The following is a 6,000-nucleotide window of genomic DNA, read 5'->3' as shown; positions in this document are numbered from 1 at the left end:
TCTTACGAACCTTTTACTTGTAAGACTTTATCCAGTTGCTCATCGTTATTTTGTCCAATCTTGTTATTTTGTCCAATCTTGTTATTTTGTCCGTAGGCAATTGCAAAGTGGCTGTTGACTTGGATGTTTACTATTAACCACAAACAGTATGAATGAAGGCTGTGAGAACTCTTCATCTGACAATAGCAAGTTTGATGTACTGTGGGACATTTTAAAACACAACCCTTTTGGTTTAGTTTGAGCATGTTTATATTTTTCAGGGATGCTACCACTGAGCTACTAAAAGACCAAATGAGTCAAGAATTATAGTTAATCCACAAACAGCTGAGCACATTCTGATATAAAATGAAAGCCCCAGACACAGGCCCAGGTGCTACAAATGTCTCATTAAGGAAGACTAGTGGTGACCATGAGCCAGCATACATAACAGGCCACTGAATCTAAGCAGCTAAATGACTGTCATTCAAATGTCATCCAGTTAATTATTTACACCTGTGCCTGTAGCACTGCGATGCATCATCCTGCTGTGCAAAATTCAAACCTATGTCAAATGTGTGCAGACGGTGACCAGGTGTCCCACTTTGTTTTAACCTTTGTCCTGGGACCCAGACACCGAGGCAATGACCCACATCTTCATTGGCTCCAGTAAACAAGAGGCAGCATGTGAGACTCAAAAATACATGACACATTGACACAAACAAAGATGAGACAGCAGCTGTAACGGTAGCTGACAGTTTTAAATATTATTTGGATAGAAAAAGATTGTAAAGTGTGCATAAAAACTATAGCATAAGACTTAAAATCTCATTTTACTTTTCATTTATACTTAGTGCATTTAATTATTTTCTGATCTTCGCTAGATTTTGTGTTGTCAGTGTCCAAGTGTGGATTAGTTCTTGTTTTGTTTTGTTTTTTCTGTTCTCTTATGTTTCATTGTAAGTGACACACTTATTAAGGACAAGTGTCATTTTGTGCCCTGTAGGCATTATTGTGTATCTGCAGTCTGTTTTATTGGTGAGTTTGGCAGGAGCGACAGTGGCTATAGACAGTAAATTCAGTGTGATCACAGCTTTGTAACTGAAGTAACTGATATGTTTGGCAGTGGGATCTAATTTCAAACAAGCTTTAATATCTTGCCTTTCTTTTTCAACAACATTGGGCTCAGCAGAAAAAAGATCTGCCACTCTGCACAAAAACAAGAGTAAGTCATACTTATAGCAATAAAACTGTGAGATTATGATGATGGCGGCGCGTACACCACGTGAGGCCCTGCGTCTCTTCAGATTTTGCAAGTTAGCAGTGTTATTCCTGCTCATTTCGGGTCTGTTCGTTCAGAACATCCTCGCTTTTACATCTGACACCTGACGAGAGCTTTTGGATACAGGATTACATAATTTCAATTGTTTTATCAGTAACCTTCGACTCATCCATGAAATAAGAAGAACACCGAACGCTTTGCAGGCTACTCGGCTGACAGGAAGTGCTCGAAGAAGTGCAAACAAAGGCGGGGCACCAGCTTTAAAAGAACGTTGTCAACTCTGACCCACGACACATGTGGCTGGGCATTTAGGCCATCTCTGACTATAAGCCCAGCAATTCCACACAGACAGCCATGAATGTGTCCTCCCTCAATGAGCTAAATAACTCCTACGCTGGTTTTGACAACAAGAAAAAGTCTTCCAAAACCCTACCCTCTGATGACTGCCATACCCTCACTCTTACCACCATAGATGTCCATAACGCATTGAGCAGCATCAATGTTCGCAAGGCTGCTGGCCCTGACGGCATTCCTTGATGTGTGCTTCGAACATGTGCTGAGTAGCTTGTAGGGGTCTTTACCAACATCTTTAACTTGTCGCTTGCCGAGACAGTAGTACCAATGTGCTCCAAGACCACCTCTATTGTGACAGTGCCGAAACACTCATCACCAATGTGCCTGAACGACTATCGCCCTGTAGCCTCACGCCCATAGTTATGAAGTGCTTTGAGCGACTGGTCCTGGCACAACGCAAAACATGCTTGCCCCCCCACACTGGATACTCACCAATTTGCCTATCGAAGCAATAGGCGTACAGAGGATGCTGTATGCACAGCGCTTCACTGTGTACTCTCACACCTGGACAACAAGAATGCTTATGCAAGAATGCTGTTTGTTGAATTCAGCTCAGCATTCAATACAGTTATTCTGTCTAAGCTGGTCACTAAACTTGTGGATCTTGGAATCAGCAACTCTATCTGTAACTGGATTATGGACTTTCTGACCAACTGACCCCACCATGTTAGGTCAGGCCATAACTGCTCTACCACCATCACACTCAGCACTGGCACTCTACAGGGCTGTGTGCTGAGCCCCTTCCTCTACTCCCTCTTCACCTATGACTGCAGGCCTATGTATGGATCCAACTCCATCATCAAGTTTGTGGATGACACCACGGTGATTTGTCTCATCAGTGACAACGATGAGTCTGACTACAGGGAAGAGGTAAAGCACCTACCTGTATGGTGTGCTGACAATAACCTGATCCTGAATACCAGCAAAACAATGGAGCTCATTGTGGACTTCAGGAAGGATAAGAGATACACCCATGTCCCCATCTACATAAATGGCACTGCTGTTGACCGGGTTTCCAGCTAGTTCCTGCGGACCCACATCTCTGAAAATCTGTCCTCAACCAACATCTCCACGCTGGTCAAGAAGGCCCAGCACCTCTCTTTCTTGAGAACACTGAAGAAGAACCACCTGTCTGCTGACATACTCGGTAACTTCTACCGCTGTGCGATAGAGAGCATCCTGACCAACTGTGTCACAGTCTGGTATGGGAATTGCTCTGTTGCTGACCGCAAGGTTGTGAAAAACGCGCAACGCATCACAGGGACTCCACTTTCTGCCATTGATTATGTCCACAAGAAGAGACTTCTACACCGGGCAAGCATCGTTCTCAGGGACTCCTCATCCTGCCAATAAACTCTTCCAGCTCCTCCCCTCCAGAAGGTGCTACAAGACCCTTCAGACTAAAACCAGCAGGTTTAGGAACAGCTTTTTCCCCACAGCTGTCATCCTACTGAACTCAGTCCCAAGCTGAACCTTTCTATCCACACTCACTTAACCTGCTACACTCCTCCTCCCCCTTATCCCTCCCAATTACTATGATTGTGACTGTCATTCATTCTCAACATTCACTGTATGCTCACATTGGGTACTGCTATAGTTTAGGACACTGACATAACATAGTCTCTGTTCTAGTACAAACTTACACTATTTACTATTATAGTATGTTCAGAGTGCTACTCTGCCACTACTGTAGATATATTCATAGCACTCTGTAGATCTGTTTACCACACATCGGTACATCTGTATATATGTAGCACATCTGTATATTTGTTCATAGCACATATGTATATCTGCTCATCTGGATAGCAATATAGAACATCTCTATGCCATACAGTTCATCTGTATATCTCTACATATGAATACATCAGTACACCTCTACATTTGTCCGTAGTACATCTGTAGCACATCTGTATTGAAAAATATAAACATCTGTATGCTTCACTTATTTGTACATAATATGTACATAACTATTCCCACCATCTGTATATAATCTTCTCTTATTGCGCTTTCTGCTCTTTGTACTTCTGATTAGATGCATACAGGGTATTTCATTACCCTGTATTCATACATGTGTAATGACAATAAAGTTGAATTAAATCAAAATCAACTGATTTGAATACAGGAAAATGATCTGTTTAGGAAGTCTCGCCACTCGGCAGCTGTGCTTACATTTATTTGGGTAGTTATTTTAAACCACTATCTTAACTCACGTTTATGTAAATAGTCACTGTGACAGATTCACAAATTTTTTACATACCAAGTTTGTTTTCATAGCTCCATGAATGAGTATGTGATGGTATTTTTATATATGTGGACATGAACTTGCCCTACTGATACTGACAGTCATGCCACTCTGAAGAACTCTGACACAGTAGTCTGTTTCAATTTCCTACCTTCTGACCTTCTAAAGAACATTTACACCATCAAAGACTTTTATAGAAATGTTATCATGCACACACTCTTGGACCAGGTTTGAAGAAGAGACACACAGAGACACAAGCATGCATTCCCTCCCTCGCGCACGCACACCCAACATGGAGACAAAGAAATAGACGCCGTACACATACTCACTTCCCATACACACTCTATACTCCCAGGTCCAGGCACCAATACGTCCAGAGAGGCAATCAGCCCCCATACCCAGGAGATGGTTCCCTTCACTCTGTGGTGGAGACAAGCAGACCGTCCTGGCCACCGCAGCAGCAGAGCAGCCCACCAGCTCAGACCCCAACCAGATGACCAGCTCCTCCTCCCGGCCTCCTTTAATTTTCCTCTCCAATCAATGTTAGGTCCAATCCTGCATTTCTAATGCAATCTTTTATGATGGAGAGAACTTAACAAAAGAAAAGCTTTTGATAAGGAAATGTAAATGGAGGCATGGATGGAATACTTAGAATCCCTTTTTGCTCACCTACACAAAAAGGGAGTGGAGAAAAATAAACCAGGAGAAATCTGCATCATTTCCTTATACAGAAAAAAAAGTGCGCTAACATAATAATTTCTAATCAGCCAGGCATCATGAATAAATTATGAGCCCAACTGAAACAAGTCACAGAAGATCTTTCAAATCTAGGATGTAGAAAAGCTGTTCTACATGCATGATGTAGTATCTGCTATGAAGTTTTTCAGTGGAACTACTCAAGATATACACTGAATTGAAAATATTTCATTGTTTTTTTCACTTATTTGCAGGAAAGGAAACATCTACACAGTACTTGAGTTTAATAATGTAATCCTGAAAACAACTTGTTTTCTAGAAATACTAATCAGTTCAAATCCCCACAAATTGGTGACCAACGTGCGGCTAGGGAAAAAACACCACATGTCAATTAAGTGGTTGTTTGACAATATCTAAACTATAGTAGTGATTTTACCTGCTTTTTCTCCTTAGCACAAGCATGAAGAAGACCTAAACATTGATTTGGGGGATTTAAATTATTAAATTAGAGTCAAATAGCTTACTGCATAAACACGTACATCAAAAAATATGTCCTTGCATCCAAGTGCTAAAACCACGGTTGAAATCAGAGGATACATGAGCAGGATAACAAAAACATGTAAAGACTATATAAAACTGAAGAAGCTGGAACCTCAAAAGAGTTTTGTATTTTTTTATGTATGTAAAAGATTGGGGAAGAGTTAAAAGGCCTTGATCAGATACAAAGGCATACTTGTGCCCTGTGCCTTATAGCTACATTACCTGAGATTTCCCACTTATAAATTTAAGCAGATTGTTTCATATATTTTCATATTTATGAGAATGAATCATTTTTAGAAAGCTACTAATATTCACAGTAGAAGCACCTGTAGACTAAATGGTAAATGGACTGGCACTTACATAGTCCCGTTCTACTGAGTCGAGCACTCAAAGCACTTTCTACAAGCCTGGTTCACCCAATCAGACACACATTCATGCAATGCTTTTATCTATGCTTAAGTGCTTTCTAACATTCACACACACACCCACACTCTGATGGATGCATTGGGGGCAGCTCAGGATGCCAAGGATACTTTGGCACGCAGACTGGAAGATTCAGGGCTCAATCCAGCGACCTTCAGATGAGTAGATGCTGTACAACACAGCACACTAACAAAAACTGAGGTTTAATTGGCATATTGGTAATTTGATAGTAGTCTGAATTCCATTGAATATGGTTGGAGACCTGAGTCTGGAACAAGTAAAGCCTCAGAGTCCTAATCAGATGACATTAGCTGAATTTTATTCTGATAGCTGAAACTATTCTGTGTACAGTATGTATTTAGTATTTAGTATTTAGTATTTATTTATTTATTGTCATTGTCAAGAACACATTCCGGTGTGATTTGAGTAATTGTTGAAGGAAAAAAAAGACCTGCCCATTAAAACCAGTTAGCTAGGGCTTGTTACC

This window comes from Aulonocara sp. 'chitande type north' Nkhata Bay, linkage group LG7 (genome assembly GCF_057382095.1).
Source record: "Aulonocara sp. 'chitande type north' Nkhata Bay isolate Kocher_YH1m ecotype deep benthic linkage group LG7, A_spYH_male_GT1.1, whole genome shotgun sequence".
NCBI classification, from domain to species: Eukaryota; Metazoa; Chordata; class Actinopteri; order Cichliformes; family Cichlidae; genus Aulonocara; species Aulonocara sp. 'chitande type north' Nkhata Bay.
The sequence above is the reverse complement of the archived record's forward strand: the minus strand, read 5'-3'. Positions refer to the sequence as shown.